This window comes from Cyprinus carpio, chromosome B5, assembly GCF_018340385.1.
Source record: "Cyprinus carpio isolate SPL01 chromosome B5, ASM1834038v1, whole genome shotgun sequence".
Classification (NCBI taxonomy): Eukaryota; Metazoa; Chordata; class Actinopteri; order Cypriniformes; family Cyprinidae; genus Cyprinus; species Cyprinus carpio.
The window spans coordinates 13,873,216-13,892,618 of record NC_056601.1 but is presented as its reverse complement, the minus strand read 5'-3'; positions in this window follow the sequence as shown (position 1 = coordinate 13,892,618).

Here is a 19,403-nt window from a genome sequence, read left to right as displayed (position 1 = left end):
GAATAATACTTCATAATAAATAAAAAAAAAAAAAAATTCTTATTCATGTTATATTTTATACATATTACCACAAGTCCAAAATTACCTACCTTGAATTAATGTGTACTCAAATTTATTTTATTGAATGAATAAATGAAATAAATGAATAAATGAATAAATAAATAAATTTCAATAATATATATATATATATATATATATATATATATATATATATATATATATATATATATATATATATATATATATATACACACACACACACACACACACACATAGATACAGTATATATTTAGAAAATATTTACATCTATATATTTATATTCATATAATTTATATTACATATAAATATATTTAATATATAAACAGAACATATTTTTCTGAAATATATACATGCATGTGTGTCTATTTATATATACGAAATAAATATACACAGTACACACCCATATATAATGTAAACAAAAACTTTTTTTAATCGCGATTAATCTTTTGACACCACTAAAATATATGTATTTTAAATGATCAAAGCGCATTAAAGTCAAGAGAAATCAGTCTGTTCTTTTTCCCCACATCAAGGCTTTCCTGTGTTATTTAAGGGGTATCTAAAGATGCGCATCTGCCTGAACCATGAGATAAATGGAAATGTTTTAATACACTACAAGTCTAAGCCTTGTAAGCTAATATGGTTGTAGTATTAAAGCGCTATGATGATCATTACACTATGAATTCATCACTCAAGCTCTTCTTTCCCACAGAAGAAAAAAAACCTTTGTGCTCCACCCAACCCTATACTGTACATTGCTTTAAACTTGATATGTTGGAGTTGAACAGAGAGAAATGCGCTCATAAGAACAGATATCTAACAAAAGGCCAGCTCCTCTGAGGCTGATACTCCTATGCAAAACAAAGAGTCCTGCATCAAATACTTTTTTGAAAAAAGAGCATCTAAAAAAAATTGTACAGCTTGGCCCATATACAGTATACTGTAAAGTTGGCTTCTGAAGTACATCAGTATAGGTTTTGGGTTGCAGAGGAGACAGGTATTGAAATTTTATTTTACCTCTCTGTGCTGCCATTAATTGCGTGAGGAGACACACAGAGGTTTGCCTTACAAATTGGTTACAGATCTTATACCTCTATCCTCTCCATTTTTTATGATGAAGTTTAAGCGGGGTAAACTGCTGGACACTTCTCTTTTTTCCTATTGAATTATTTGCCCCATTCTGTGTACTCCATTATGTTGATTTACTGTATATGTCTAAAGGCACTTACGCACCTCTCTTGTACAGTTGCATTTAGATATCAGTATGAAGACAGTCTGTATTTCCTAAACCGAATAAACCACAGAATATACAGTGTTGAAATAATTAGTAATACTCAAGAATTATATTTATTGCGGTTAAGGTCATCATCATACATTTTAAATGACAAATTTTTATATACAAATAATACTATTTTGTTCTTTTGATGTTTGTGATAGAGATTAGAGAAATTACAATAAACCATCAGAAACTCAAACTGTGGCGCAAGCTAGTGATTAATCTAGATTTTGCCCTTTTTTAATTTCTGTAAGCGGTTTACGTGAACATTAATCATGTTTCACACATTCATCTGTTTGATCTGTTGGCTGCGGGTACTGTTCCTCACTGTGATTAACCGGAGAAAAAAAAAAAAAAAAACTGGCCTAGATTTCCTTATGACCTGAAATCTACTACTGGGTGACTCATAAATTAAGAGATATATTTCTGTAACTGATAAGGTCAGTCTACATTACATACAGCTGAGTACTCATTATTCTTTAAAATATCTTATTTTGTGTTATGCAGAAAAAATAATGTTAATTTGGATTTGAACTGCATACAGAAAGATTTCTTTTACAAGAAAAGGCAAAATCACAAAGTTAGCATAGCCTCCCCAAATTATAACTGTTATCAAATGTATAGTGAATATATAAGATCAGTGTAAATGTATTAAACGAGTTAAAATGAATTAAAAGATTTTGCATACTTTCCCCCCATATTTCTTTCCATTTTTATTGACTTTATCATCTAACATGGTGGTATAAAATAATCTCAATACATTTTAATCAACATCAACAACTGTAAAATAATGCAAAATGTTAATGTCATAATTGATGATATGTTTAACTATTTGACACATGCTAGTATCCTTTACTATCTTCATGTGTATGAAACGAAACAACATAAGCTTACCTTTACAAACACTGCACAAAATATAAAACTAAAAAGTTATAGTGTTTTACAGTATATACTTTTCACTACGATCAGGCAATAACAGATCAGAAAACTCAAAACTCTATGAAAATGCATACAGGAGAAAATCATCACCTTTTATAAAGGCTATTTTATATATTACTTCCATATCGTGTTACATCACTCAAATTAAAGAAGTAATATGCCAATGCTGTGCGTTTCCATAAGGTTTGACTAAAGGCAGATCACATCACACTGGATGTGGTTTAAAGTGCTCAGACTCTCTCCGGCCTCAGTGATGCCCAGACCCCATCTAATCGAAGGGCCGAATAACTGCTGTCATGCTGGGTCACTATAAACCTAAGAAAGATCACCTTTCTTCATATAGACTGATTACCTATGCACATCAAGAATATTGCAAGAAAACGTTCCTAATTAAATATACATATACAGTACACCTAACCCTGTCATAAAATAATTGACCTGCAACTTCTGCAAAGTACAGTACATGTGCTTTATGGTAGCGGCTACGCTTGGTGCCTGAGGGGTATAAATCCCATTCAATTTTAATTGTTTGTTGATTAAACACGATGCTGTCGATGAGATGAGATAGCATTCTCTCCCCTGCCATTGTATGCAGATGTGTGACAGGGTTTCATCTGCCTAGAAGTCGATCCCATGCCCCCGGCTTATGTGTCTCATCACGGCCGCGAGTATCTCTTTCTTTTATCTGTCACTTTGAGTTGAAGAACGACTGGATATCATTGTGCACTGTGGCTATACTTGCTTCCTTGTGGTCTTGACACACTTTCTCCGGCTTTACAGCATCAGTGAAATCAGTGTGTGGCATCTTCTGGAGGTATACTGCATAAAACACATTTAAAAGCCTTTTTTCACTTTGCCACAGGTAGAAAAATTATATAAAACTTAAGTAAAAGAACCAAACACAAAACTACTTCAAATTAAACTGACTGAAGTTTGCTGAAGATCCCAGTTCTCATTACATTTTTATTGTACATTTTATTGACATATACTGACTATCAGTAAATTTAGTCAAAAAGTCAACAAGACAGTTTCTTTGCTTTTAGCATTATGCTCTGTAAATAGAAATAAAAAAAATAAAAAAATAAAAAAGTCAGAGTGGTCTGTACTTTTTTTGTTTGTTTTCTTTCTTTCTTTTTTTTATGTTCGCCATTGCTGAGATCAAGTTTGCTGACATGTCTTAGGAGGATGAAGTTTGAAAAGAAATGTGTGGCTTGTGTGTATATAACGTCAGTCTAATTCAAGTGCAGTGTGTGTGGAAAAGTTTATCAAAATAGCTCAAGGGCATATTGCAATTTCTGTTTGAATCTGATTAAATGTGTCCTATATGTATTCACATATGAGACCCTGTCTGTGAAAACCCAGCTATAGTCTTTTTTTTTGTGTGTGATTTACTGTTTTCTACATAAAATCATCCTTCCTGTGAAAATAAAACCATTATATCTTTAATACTGACTGAGTAAAGCCATGTCAAAGATTAAAATCATAGTGAAATTAATGGTTGAAATCAAACTTTGATGCTTGTTATTTCATAATTAGGTTTTGAGACTTTAGCCTGGATTTCACAGACAGGGTCACATATGTGCAATGAAATATGGACATTAATCTGCAATAGTGTGATTTTTAAAGTTTCTAAAAAAAATAAAAAGCATAAAGGGATATGTAAACTTGTAAGATGTAAAAAAAAAAATTCATCCTACAAATTACAAACAAACAAATTAATAAACAAGCTTCTCGTGATCCACCCTTAATAAACAATCCAGCATGTCAACCCATTACTACGACTAAAAGTTCCTAATATTCCAAACCAATCTACAAGTTGCACAGAAAACTATTTGTAAACCAGTGCTTGAGTCTGGTAATATTTCATATACCATTTTCGACAGACATGTTTCAAGTATCGTCAGAATATATTAGATTAACGTTTTGTGCTTAGCTGAACTCACTCTCTATTCATACAATAAATTGTTGCTTCAATAAAAGCTCCTATCTATTTCCATTAAAAAGTAGGCAGTCAAATTTCAGGCAATACATAGTGTAATTGACAGCTATAATAACAAGAATTATTTCAGACCCAAGGGCACGGTGTTGAGGCTGCCTAAGTGAATGCCTACAGTATATGTTAAAAATACAAGTAGCTTAATTTTGTGGCGAGCAGAGGTAAGCAGAGTGGCCACCTGTAAATGCGCCTGGAACAAAGCATTTTGTTCAAGGAGAGATGCAATAAACATGGGGAACACATTGAGTATGTGCATGATTTTTATCACTGCAGGTGCACTTTATAAAAACGATGTCATAACAATTTTCTCTGGAAAACAGCTGGTACACCTACAGGATTTTTTAAATTCGCCTTCTAAACCCTATGTCGAGTTTTTACGAACTGTCATTTAGTGCAGTGCTTCACCCTTAAATAGTATGGAGCTATTTTCATTTTTTTCCACTTGTTAAATTAATAAAGTACAGTGTGTGCTTTATATATACATAATACATATATAAACTTTCAAGAAATGTTGCTTTGTACATACAAACAGACGTTTAGTTTGACACATAGTTTTTAGCATAATTATTTTACAAATTACATATTTACGCTATACATACATAAATGATGTTTTACACACATGTATATGCTACTCATCTGATTCAATGATAATGTCATTCACATTCAAAAGAGGGGTTTCATCTTATATGACCAGGGACAATGGGAATGGGAAAGTATCGTTCTTTCTTATAGACTTACAGGTCATGTGCACCCTTGGGTCCACACTTAGGCATCAAACCTAAAGACTCTTTTCTTCTGATTTTTATCAACACCCTGACAGCGCTGAAAGACATGTCTTTTGTGCTCTGTCGTCTATTCAAATGTTTCCCTCCCTTCCTGCATAAAACTGTTGAGAGTTTCATGAAAGCAAATGAAGAAAAAAGAAAGAAAGAAAGAAAGAAAGAAAGAAAGAAAGAAAGAAAGAAAGAAAGAAAGAAAGAAAAAGAAAATGCCGCTTGTATTAAAATCTGCGTTAAACTTAAACTGAGTCCTCAACCGGTCATATAGGCAGTCAAGATGCATTGGATTCAACAGAAAGGGCCTGTGTTGTTTTCCTGAAAGTTGAGCTCGCTGAATCAATACAGGAATACAGAAAGAAAGGGAAAGAAAGAGAAAGAAAAAATTACCTCAAGAAGAGACAGAAGAGAACAAACACAGGATTTTCTGTGGTCTTCTAACAAGAATGCAACAGTGAAATGGCAGAGGCTGAAAATAGCATGTTAACAGCTCATGTCAGTCAGTTGTTGACAAGAGGCCTGCAATCTCTCAGTGTAGTGCCTATCAATATTCTGAACACAGCTCCTTCAGTAGAGCAGCTCAAGACAAGACCCTAACATATGTACAAGAGTCCCCTCTCCACAGTAAGTAGACCACCGGCTGTCTACTTCTGAGTGCATGACCTTTAAAACTTTGACAAAGTTAAAGGGATAGTTCACCAAAAAATGAAAATTGCCCCATGATTTACTCGCCCACAAGCCATCATAAAAGTACTCTGCATGGCCCCCGGGGGTTAATAAAGCCCTGCTGAAGCAAAGCGATGTCTTTGTGTAAGAAAAACATCCATATTTAAAACTTCACAAACCATAATCTATAGCATCCACTAATTGTGTGGATGACGTAGGATAGGCGTAGCATAAACTCTGGTGAGAATATGCTAGTCTCGTGAGAACCAAGTTTTGTTTACAGCAAAGGAAAACAAATCTCCTCTTTGCTTATATCAAAATCCTTTTTCTTTACATATCCTCATTTTGGACTTCAAATTCATGACCGGAGTTTTGTTTTGCACTCTCTTCCATGCTCCACGTTTGTCCTTCTCATCAGAGAAGTGAAAGGCCTCTTCAGGAGCCCTTTATTAACCCCTGGGAGCCATGTGGAGTACCATGGATACACTTTTATGGGCATCTCAACTCCCATTCACTGCCATTATAAAACTTTGGAAGAGCCAGGACATTTAAAAATATAGCTATGATCGTATTCATCTGAAAGAAGAATCATTAAAAAAAAAAAAAAAAGTCATATACAACTAGGATGTCTGCTGGTGAGTAAATCATGGGGTAATTAAAATTTTTGGGTGAACTTTCCCTTTAAGGCACTTTTGGTCTACTAGTTTGAGATGCAAAAAGTCAATGCTCTTACAAAAATACAACAAAAATACAACGAAACTTACTCACAAAACCAATCCAAATAAAGTTTTTTTTTTAAGTTGCAATCATTATAATCATACAGTCTCTTAATCTTCTTATCCACAAGTATGCTGTCAAATCCATTGCTTTGTTTCTGTAGCTGTAGACATTTTTAATGAGAATGGTAGTTGTGTATTGGAAATTACTGATTGCATCTTTAAATACAATCTACACATTTTATGACCGGAGAGAGAGAGAGCCATGGTATCCAATTTTACCTCAATTTGAGTCACTGTGCTCCTTAATGTCAGACCAATGAAGGACGGCATTTATGTCTCAGCAGGCCAGTCTTTATCTCTATTAACACAGCTGCAATTTTTGTTCATTTTGACAGAGCGCTGAGAATGTCTGTTGTAGCCCTGTGTCTTGGTAGCCAGTTTACTTTTTGACATTTAGCCTAAATGAAAATCTGCCTCAAATGTTACAGCCGTTTCCCTGGTTACACATGAGGCATTGAGATGTTTTTGCTTCATGCCAAATAATAATGCTAAAATAAGATTTGTTGAATGTCATGTTGGCAGTGACTGATGTAAGCGCAAGGTGTAATTTAGATGTTGACATTTATGACATATAACATATGTAAATGAGGAGTCTGATCAGGATTTTACCAGTTGTCGTCAATCAGAATGGAGTATGTGTCTTTAAAATGACAGTGCTCATTACCTTGTTCAAACAAAACCTAAGTTGTTGGGTTTTCTATTACGAACTTGTTATTTAGTGCCGGTTCTCTGTATTTTTATCTTTGAGTGATGAGAAACTCTTCAACATTTCATTATCTCTGACAGGGTACATCCAATATCTACCTATTTAGGTGATATCATCTCTACTACTGTCTTCTGAACACCATAATTATCTAAAAGAAGGTGGAGGGCTGTCTTCAATAAAAACTGAGTCTAACTGTTAAGGCACATGTACTTTCATGTCAAAAACCTTGGCTTGTAAAGTTCCATTTCAAATAATTTCTACTAACAACGACAAGAGGCACACCATTTTATTGCCATCACTTCATATTTATCGCAAACAAAGTTCAGGAACAAGCTCATCTGAATTGATCTGACAATGGATGTGATACCCAGGAAAAAAAAACTGAACTCTTATCTGCTGAGTACAGTTTATACAGTTTAAGTAAACTACTTGAAAATGCAAATGAATAGGTCACAGAATATTTTAAGCTATTCACAAACAATAATGAGCAAAGGTGACTGGGTGAGTGACTGAATAACACTTAACTTACACTGCGTGACACTGAGCCTAATGCAAAAAGTGGGACACCATCAAATGTAGTACTGTCATGTCATATTTCATCTAAAATCTAATTGCTAATGTTATAAATGTTACTTGTAGACCATTATTTAAGCCAGTAAGATAACTGTAGACCATACTGTGACTTTTTATAGAAAGTGAGTCAAGCACAAATGTTTAAGTAAAACAGTGAATTTGTATCATTTCTATTCAAAATGTATATAACCATATGCCATCTTAGATTATGGCTGTGAATGACTGCAAATGATAAGTGTATCCTCACACATGTACTTTATAAAAACATTAGTAGGCTAAAAAAAAAAAAAAAACATTGGTCTGTTTGTTTAGCATCCTAACCTGCCCAAACACAGCAGCATTTGCTTCACCAAAATAAGTGAAACCAGTTTGAAAATGTCATTATACAGTACACTGATCAGACTGATCAGAATCTCACAACCTATAATAATATAACATAATAAAATGTAATATATAATATAATATAATTAGTGCTGTCAAGCGAAAGATTTTGTTTACATAATATATGTGCGTATACTGTGTATATTTATTATGTATATATAAATACAAATGCATGTATGTATTTAAGAAAAATGTTATGTTTATATATTAAATATATTTATATATAATATAAAATATAAGAATATAAATATAAAAATATATATACATGTAAATATTTTCAAAATATATACAGTATGTTTGTATATTTATATATACATAATACACAGTACACATATATTATTATTATATTATGTAAACAAAAACTTTTTTATTTTGGATGCGATTAATTGCAATTAATAGTTTGACAGCACTAAATATAATATAATATAATATAATATAATAATAATATAATATAATATAATATAATATAATATAATATAATATATGACTCATCCTGCACCACAAAGATTTGTATACAATCAAATGCTCCTCAGAGTAAGAATGCCCCGCCCCTAATGCAACTGACTAAAAATAAGTTCTGACTTTGCTGACTATAGCAAGTCATGGCTGATCAAGCAAAAAACTTTATATTATATCTAGGCTAATTATTTATATATTTAATGTCTTAATAAAATATATCATGAATAATTAATTCTAACGGAAACAAAACACGATACATCACAACTACTAAAACAAAACATATCCTAGCAAAGTTTCTATTTTGCTTAATGCATTAAGGCAGGTTATAAACGCATTGTTAAATACATTCATCATAGCTAACACTAAGGAAGAATCCAGTTCAGAAAGGTAGGCTTACAAAATCCAAAAAGATTCTATATGTAAATGTTATCGAATACATACAGGAAAGCTGGTGTTGTTTGTTGTTGTTTTTTTTTTTTTTTTTGTAGCAACTCGACTAGTAAAAACCAAAAGTAATTATAAAGTGTCACTTTTTCGTACTCACCTTTTTATCAACAGATATCACCTTGAAGCTCTTCACTCGACGCGGAAAAATTGGCGGCTGCGCGGTTACGTAGTGACGCTGCTTCTGCATAGTTTGGTGCGACTGTTGTTAAATTTCTGTATTAGGAAAATGTTCGTTGCTGTTGTGTTGCTCGTAGTGCGATATGTTTCTGCAGTTCCTGATACAAGTTTATTAAAATGATGAATCCTTAATGCAGCGCAAACAGAACATGTTTGCAGGCTCTTTTCCGTAACGGTAAACGTACAATTTACTAGTGAACATGCGTCATGACGCAAAGGCACCTGTTCCAGGAATACAAGGTATATTATAGGCCTATATTTATATTTTCATGTTTGCGCATTATTATGAATCTGTACTGTGTGGATAGTTAAAAATAAATAAATAAATAAATAAATAAAACAATAATGTAAAGAATATTAATATTGACTGGAATTTACTCAAGAATTTGGGGCATAGTGATTTTTTTTTTTTTTAATCACGAATTGCAGCTTATTCTGGTCAAGATCCACTAGAGTTCTGCTTGTGGATACCTTATTAATTAATGCCTCAAGCATTTGACCACTACTCTACAGTCTTTAATTTTTCCTCTAAAGCACTTGCTTTATCAGCACAGTTTCTTGTAAACACATCTTTGTTTCCAGGTGCACTGGAGAACACTGTCTGCCGGAAATTGCTTTATAGCCAGCCAATCAGAATGGGATGGCCAATTTTTGGATGCTGAGACTAGTTACAACATACTAAAGAGCTAAAGGTATGAAGAATATCCACCATCATACTGTTAATTTGTTAAGGAAAATTAGAAAATGTTTTGCTACTGTACGTTTTCGTAAGTAAATAATTATATGTAAGAGAGACTATTTGCGTTTATGTGGATAATATAAAAAAAAAGTGATACCACATAAACATATAGCTCTTTGTGCAAAACAAAACAAAACATGTTTGTTGTAGCACAGGAGCTTGGCTTGATTATATGCGTCATACTCTGATTAGTGCTCCAGTACTACGGCTCGGACCGACAGCTCTTCAGTATCCCAGGAGAGCCTCACCTAGTTAAGGAGGCTTATTAGATTTGTCCTATAAGAGGAACGGAGAGTAGCTGAAGAGAAACACGGCATATGGACATAGACTTGTGTCCCACCTAATTACAGGCATTATCTCATTTGCTATTGTAAGGTACTGTTGTGCCATCTTCCATTTATTTAATTATGCTTTTCACATATTGGCATAGGGGCCATTTGGACAAAATTTCCAAACAGAGGGGGTTTTACACAGTTTAAAAAAAAATCTGCCTTTTCAGGAGTGTGCTGCAATTTGTCAAGCAATTAGCCACACTAATTAAATTTCTGTACCTCTAATCAAACGAATATGCTAAAACATTCTTGCTGCTGCCAGTCTGATGTCTGTTCACATTTAACTTGATGGTTTAAAAGAGGCTCCTACTCTGCCTCCCCTCTCCACTTAATCACCTCATTTGCATTTTATATTGGTAAATCAAATTAAGCACCCGTAGCTTTTAACTTGATTGACTGTGGCCAGGTCCACTCAGATGGGACTTTTTGCAGAAAATTAGACCAATTTTAATGTGTGCAGAGCCTAGTTCCCCGCATTCAGCAAATCACATTCACTCAGCTAATTAAAATGATTTTGCCCCCTTTATGTGCGTACCCTCGCATGTGTGTTTGCCGGGGGTTTTGATAGATTTGCCCACCTGGTGTGGTCCATATCCTTTTCATGATTTTATAACAGAGAGTTTTCGTTTCATCTCCCAGAGGAGTGGGCCCAGGCATCAAACGCAAAAAGAGAAATAATAAGTCATGGCACTTCAGCTGCTTGCTTTGACTGCATTTCTGTTTTTACTCTTTTAGGAATCAACAGGGAACGATCTGATGACCGTTGGGAATTTTTTATTCAGATAGAACATGATGTTGCTTTAGAACATCAGTCTATTCAAAGGCACAAAACAGATGAAAATGTAGTCCATTTTACATTAAACTAATTCAAATTGAATTAAAAGCTTTTTTACGCATATAAATAATGCATATTGTTTCTTTAAAAAACATAACATTAAGTAGAAAAAAAACACCACATATATGTGCATGGCAACTACAAAAATCTAGATGAAAGCTGTAATAAAAGAACAAGGAAAACGAGGAGAAAAGGAGAGGGGGGTTGGAAAAATGATGTGTTGAGGGAATAATCCTGGGCAGGCGCAATGGATGCAGCGCTCGAGGACAAGGCCTTGTGCTGCTGCCCGCGTGCTCCCCGGGATGTGACAGTCAGCTTAATTGCAGCTTTTAGGATCATTACTGCTAGAATGTGAATGTCAAAATGGACAAGGCTCTCGGCCCCTTTGACAAACAAGTGCCTTCCATTTTGCAGCATGAGCAACCAAAGATATGGAATAAGAAAAAAAGAAAAAAAATTCAGAATTCAATAATATTTCTAGCCTGAGTAAGCTAAAAGTGAATATTTTGTTCAAGCACAAAAACACATTGACCAGACTGATGGAAGTAATGATTTTCATTGGATGGATGAAGACAAAAAATAGACTGGATGTTTAGGCTCATCCACAAGCCTTTTGTTTGTACATTTTTGTTTTATTTTGTTGATGAGATTTCGGATATTACTGACTTTAGATAATTTTTAGATTTTGTTCATATGGGTCAAATAGGAATATTTTACCCATAATGCAGTTGTCTACCAAAATCATCAATTTAGATTTAATTGTTTTTTTTATTGGCAGTATACTATTACAATAACAGAGGAAGCATTTGCTCTGATTATTATTGCTTTAGAAGAAGCACAAAAGTAGTCCTGTCAAACTAAAGCCTAACTAAAATAATTTATAGCCCATGTATGTGCAGTGTGTGTGTGTGTGTGTGTGTGTGTGTGTATATATATATATATATATATATATAGATATATAGATAAAGATATAATTTGTTATTTTTTTTGCTTGACTTATGTAAATTCAGATGTTGCAAACAAATACCTCTGAACAAATATGAGTGAGTGATTCTGTGTTTAGCCCATGCTTATCAGAGAACCCACTGCCCTCTACCCATCACATAAACTGAAGAGGACCGGAATCAGTGTCTCTGGGTAATATGCATAATCGCTGAGGTGCCTATTCAGTGGTTTTCAGTCAAGCTTGTTTTTGTTTTTTGCATGTTTGCAGAGTGTTTTGACAGCAACTCTGACCGAAAACTCACTGATCGCACATGACAAAGATCAATGTTCTCTAGATTTCTACAAGCAGGAGAGCATCGAGGCCAAGTGTGTTTTTGTATTGTTGTATGAGAGCAACCATGATAGTCATAAACAAATCAAAAACGAATGTGTGGCACATTGTTTTGTGTGTGCGTGTGTTTGTATGAAGTTAGACTATTCAAAAGTATATATTGCCCTCTAAACAGATACATTATCTCCAATAGGTTTTTTGTTTGTTTTTTTTTTTTTTTTTACTTAAGGCTAGAATAGACTATGTGACTTTTAAAAAAAGAAAAGATTTTAAAACACTTGGCATCATACATTTCCCAAAAGTTATTCCAAACACAACAATCTCACACAGAAATACATCTTATTGCTTGGAGACACATGACAGACAATATTTGTTATATAATATCAAGCTTATTACATATCCTCCAGCTTGATGGATTCATGGTCAGAAGCTAAAATATCAAAGTCTTTGCCCATCATACAGCATGCCATTTTCTGTGAAATCTGTCAACTCCACCTACCCAAATTCTGCAGACTGGCTCTGACTTTAAGCAAATAGCACTGACCCATCCAGATTGCAAATCGGGGCAAAAATCTGTACAAATCCATAGTAGTGTATTGCAGCCTTTAGAATTGTCAGACTATGTATTGCTATAGAGGCCCTTCAGCCCTTCATATCAAGAGCATTTTCCAAACCTTTCACAACACTTTCTTAGTCGGATCACGGAAATATACTACTCACCAGGAAGTAGCCTTATAAAATGTGGGCTTAATCTTTTTTAGTGCACTATCAAGGAACTGAACTGCTCAATTCCCCAAGCAGGGCTTCTGGAGTGCAACGGTGCAATGATTCAGAGGCAATGTGCAGCTGAAGGGGTGTAGGTTAAAAGGAGGTGCCTTACGGTTCGGTCTAAATGGTCCATATGTAAAGCTGTTTGCGATGTTAAGTTGCCCTTTGTGTGGGCGTCTGCAAAGCAAGTAAATAACGTCCCATAATTTGCAGCATGGCAACACGTCGCGCGGGGAATGCGCAGGTGAATCATTTGCATTCTAGATGCCTGTCCGACGTAGTCGTTAATCTCTTTCATGTGCACTCGTAAAAGTGCCAGTGTGATGGAGTCAAGGCAAAGCGGCTTATTGGTGGACCGGTTAAATACTAGGACACCCATGACATGCCTGCTTTCCCACACGGGACCTTGAACCAGGCCGTCTTGCAGATTCCCCACATCATTATTAGGTAGCACATAATCATGTCACAGGAAAAGCGGTTTGTCCCATTAGTGGCTTAATTAGTTGTGGCATCTCTGTTTAGATGTATGAAATGAGTAGCTCTAAATTAGTTAGTTTCACCCGCAATGGTTGGAGTTTACTGATTGAATTAACCCCACTGTGTTAAACAAGCAGGACTCCTATTTATTATGATGGTCATGTTATTGTTGATTATTGTTATTGGGAAACAATGATGTTTATTCAAATAATGCCTCTTTTGTGTCTTGACACAGCAACACTTTTTTGACACATCCTCTCGCATTGTTTAGCTCTAAATGCTTCTCTTGTAACATTGTCCTTGTTGTCTAACAGAAATATTGATGGGATGATTATTTGAGATAATTTATATGGATCCTCCAGGAAGATGATGGGTTGTATTTTGTTATCGAGTCTCATTTTCTGTATCATTGGACAATTATCCTTCATTGAAAAATCTGTATCTGCACTTTTGCCTTGTAGCCTAATATTTTTGGTCCTTTTCCTCCTGGGAGAATCAGTATTAGATTCAATATAAACACTCATAATGGGGGTAGTAGAGGATAGAGACAGCCATGCTAGGTGTGATTGTTCTGCCTGCAATCTCCAACATAATGCTGGTGTGCGAGACCCCTCACAATCTGACAGCCTGAGCAGCCTCATGGAAATATTTCTTTTAAAGATAAATTACGGCATAGGTCAAACGCCTCCAGAATATTTTGCATCTGAGCCACATGCTCTTCACAACCTCATACTTCTCTTATTCTCTTAAAGATATTGGAAAATGTGGTATATCAGGTCAATTTGCACACAAAAATTGATTTATAAAATGTTGCACTATTGTCTTAGGTTTCAATTTCAGTTTTATGGAATAGAGATGTGAAGCTCATGGGAATCAGATTAGAAGAAACATTCCATATTTAACACAGACACAGCAGGAACCAACTATTCATACCTGCGGGTTTGTGAGTTGATAAAGGCTAACAATTAAATGATCAAAATGTAAAAAAAAAAAAAAAAAATCTCAAGTAAATATTTTGACTGACAAAAAAAGTTTTGGTTATATCAAGTTCTATGAGGTGAGACAGAAATTCAGCCCATGCATCTCTAAAACAATGCTTAAAATGTTGATAGATATAGACAGGATGATTGATGGATTGAAGGATTTTCTCCCAAATGAGAAATTATGCATCAGTGCTTATGAAAGCAAAAGGCAGCAAATAATATATGCAGTATTTTAATTAGTTGTCTTAAAAGAAAGACAACAATGCTGCTTTTGTAAGGAAGTGAGTCATTAAATATACATTGCGCCTGTATATAAATTATGCTCTCGCTGGAAAGACTGTAAGGTTAGAAGACACGATTATTTCAGTTTTAAAACGGTACCCTCCAGGCGGCCGCATGGACTGCTCCTCCACGAGATACTGTCATCCTGAATCATATTCTGATTATTCTCAAGCGGGTGATACAGGATAGCAATTGACGGAACTGATAGTAAAAGAAGGCATCAGACAGCATGTGAAGAGATAAGACTGATTGTGTGTTCAGACATCCTCACCTGTGAGGCCCAGGGGCCCATCTCTTCTATTGAGGGTCACTCATAGACCTCTATCTTCTCTTGGGGCCTCCTGATCTGTATAAGGATAATAATCGGACTCAAATTGGCTGTGAGGGGAAAAAAGGTAGACTATTGAGTCACAAAGCATTAGTGCATGGCTGTCCCAGTCGACTGCTTCCATGAACAAATGATTAAGGTGTACTCTTTATACATTTTTTATAAGTGCTATCTCTGTTGGATATCAGCCAAGCAGGTCCAAGTAGAATTGGGTCTTTCCGCTGCTTTTAAAACAGACGTTATATAGTTGACTTATAGGCCTCCAATTATTCATGTGATTTTTTTTTCCCAAAAAGCCATCCCATTGGATTTCTAAGAAAACATAGTGTTTTGTCTCTTGTTAAAGAGACTGACACCGGAGCAACGTGACTCTTGTCATTGTGGGCTTTATCAGTGATCTTTCTCTGGATGTGAAGGGCTTTGCCCTGCCACCTGTTCAGGCCTTCGACTTCTACCGAGTTGCATATCATAATTTCTCATCAAAACTGCTTCCAAACGTGAGATTTATAATGACGTGGAATAATTTTACCTAATGATAAATATGACTTGTATGTAGAATTCAAGTAAAATATTAAGATTAAGTTCCTGTTCCTGTTGTTCTTCCTGTAAGTTCCTGTTGATTTTTTTGTGCATTTTATTGAAAGTTAATGTACTACTGTGTATTTTTTTTTTCTACAAATAACTCCTCTTCATTTCCTTAGCTTCAGATAAAGTATAAATATTATCTATAAATTCTGAAAACTACATAGAAACCCGTGTTTCTGTCATTCAAGAGTAGCGCCAGGATTGATTTAAAGAGATGGTTCACCCAGAAATAAAAATTGTCATCATTTACTCACCTCATGTTGTTCCAAACCCATATGATTTTTTTCTTCTGTGGAACACAAAAGAAGATATTTTGAATATTGTTTGTAACCACACAACATTGGAGACCGTTGATGTCTATATTGCACAGAATAAAAACATATTATGTTCTGTAGATAAAAGTCACTCACACAGTTTTGGAATGACATGAGAGTGTGTAAATGGTGACAATTTTCATTTCTGGGTGAACTATCCCTTTAATATTCCAGCACGTTAAATGAAATATTATTAATTACATTCCAAATGTAAACATACAATCAGTAATCATGGTAGTATTCATTGTCACGATTTTGCAAATCTGTGCTATTGATTGGTAGCACACAAAACATACACAGGTCATTTAGTCTGATAACTGATCTAAACAAGAGTCAGGTGTTTTTTACAGCTATTTGATGATTTAGTTGATGCCTAGAGAGGATTTGCGTTGCCTTGGTTTCCAAGATGGTATCAAAGGGTGGCTTGTGGGCTGTTTAATACATGTCGTAAGCTAACCAGTCACCCTCCTCAATCAGCATATGAGTTGCCATAACAAGAGTTACATCTATGTAAATTTATATAAGTTTATAAATCTGTGTAATCTCCTTTCTGATAAGAAGTGTATAATGGTTACTCTGCACTGCAGAAACTAACATGTGGTTTGAATAAAGTAAAATTATGTGTAAAATGATAACTATACACATAGATTCATATGAAATTGATTTTGTATATTAATGATTTGTCATTTGAGTATTTGACACTCGCTAGTTCATCACATACTAATGTATCCTACATTAATATATTAATGTAATATATAGACAGTAGTGCATTGCTTTTTAAATATTTATTCATTCTTTGACTATTCAATATATAATTAGTGATTAAAATATAGTCAACTAACATCAGAACAGCAATGATATATTGTTTTGTCTCTTAACCACTTGACATTTTAAGTTTTTGCTATGCATAAAAGATACCTTTCAATCACTGATATAAACGCACACATGCACAAAAGCAATATAGCCATGCTATGAAAATTTACAACAGTAGATTTATTTTATTTTATTTATTTTTTTTTTCAGTTTGTGATAACAGCAAAAATAAACACTGTGTTTTTATTATTATGTGACCTGGGAAGGTGTTTTTTTTTTTTTTTTTCATGAGTCACACTGTAAACCCAGCATCGTTGAATTCCCATCCAGGCAAGACAATTACAATGGTCCTGTAAAGTTGTTTAAGCAGGAACATATAAAAAGCTCAAGGTGTCCTTATAAACTGTAGCTGTGGGGCTTGTAGTTCTTTGTCTTTGTAGATTAATCATGTGCTCCTTGACCTATGATAGACAATTCTACTTCCTCTAAGTCTGTTATTATTTTAAATAGGTTTAGTAAAAATCAGGGAACCTGCATCGCTGATACATTTGCTACATTGTTTTCCTGTCATCACTCTTGCCTCTGCCTCCAGTACTACTGTAAAGCCTACTTTCTAGTGTGCCATATCCCTATATAAAGTTTGATATACCATGAGCAGGTGTAGAACTGAAAATAGGAGTGGGGGAATTGTAATTTATATTTGAGTACTAACTAAAATTTCAGACCTGAAATTAATGTTATCTGTTTACATTACAAACAAAAACCTGTGATGGTTACAAATTGATTGAGCTGGATTAATTGTGAAAGTCTTATACTGATGTGTCTTTGCTTTATTCACTATCAGAAGTCATTTTACCCTGAACACCCAGCATCAGGGGTTGTGGCTCATATATTATGTTACAGGGGAAAATGGAGAAGGAAAACCACACTGACAAATAGACAATTTAGATGCCTTAAAATTTCACTTATCAAATATGATACGGTTGACTTAGGGTTAAGGGTTGATAGGGTTAAGGTTTTCCTAAATTATTCATTTGTGAGGTTTAGTTTAGTTCATATTGCCAGCTGACTTGCTGTATGGAATGCTCTAAAATGTAAACTTTATTAATCAGAAGAATTTTGTTTTGGTTACCAAATACCCTGCATGAATGCTGCACCACACTTGGCCTGAAAGGTTTTGCTGTTCTCACAAAACGCAAACCAAGCTTGTCACCCACAAGTCCCCCTCTCTGTATGTGTGTGTCAGTTTTGCCATCATACTCCCAATGAGTCTGTTTTGACGGCATTGGCCCCTGGAAAAGAATGAAGAGTCGGCCCAGGGGGCTGTTGTGAAGAGACCCAGGCTTTTCTGGGGCTTAGAAGTTGGAGTGTGCTCTTTCCAGCCCCAAGCGTGATTCCCCCGTGGATCTGTAAGGCTAGACTCACAGGACACCATAGCTCTTAGCATTCTTTTTTCACACGTGTTGTGCTGACAACTAACACTTGGAGTGTCCTCTTCATCGACACATTCCAAAGAGGATCAGGCTTGACCAGCACCTCTCTCTCTCTAGATCTGCTGACAGACTCTGAAAGTCTCCAGAAGAGCCGATGTTGAAAATGCCAGCTTTCCTCAGACATTCTGTCCATCCAAACTCTTAAAGGGATAGTTCACCGGAAAATGCAAACTATTTCATTATTCATTCACCCTTATGTTATTCCAAAACTGTATTGACTGACTTTATTCTATGAAACATAAAGGTATTTTAAGTCTCATTGTTATTTGTCTTTGTTTTGTTTTTGTTTTTTTATGTTTTTTTCAATGTTTTCTTCAATGCAATGGAAGTCAATGGTAACCAAAACTGTTTGGTTATCAACATTCTTCTAAATATCTTCTTATGTGTTTGTACAGGTTGAGGGTGAGTAAACAATGGCATAATTTGCATTCTGGGGTAGACTATCAATTTAAACACAAACTCAAGTCGATGGTTGCAGCACTTCAAAAAACTGATCAATGGTTCATTCATAGATCATTTTCCAATCTGTTGTGTCAGTTTAGGAATTAATAAATGTTATTGTCTCTAAAACTATTCTGCTGTGGAATTATAAATGTTCACAGTACTGTTGGCAAGTATCACAGCCTACTTAATTAAGACTTGAGCAAGAGGTAAAAAAAAAAGACTAACCTCATGCAGGATTTGACACATGAAATTATTAAAGCAGTTAAAAGAATAGTTTACTCAAAAATGAAAATTCTGAATTCTGTCATAATTTACATGACTCTGTGAAAAACAAAAGAAGATTTTTTTTTTTTTTTAAAGGTCAAGTGTCGTTTGTACCTCAGTGTTCTTCAAAATATCTTCCTTTGTGTATCGGAAAAAAAAAAATCATATAGACTGGGAACAACATAAGGGTGAGTGAATGATTTTTAATTTTTGGTTCTCTTTAATGTTACATGTATCATTCTTCTAAATATACAGT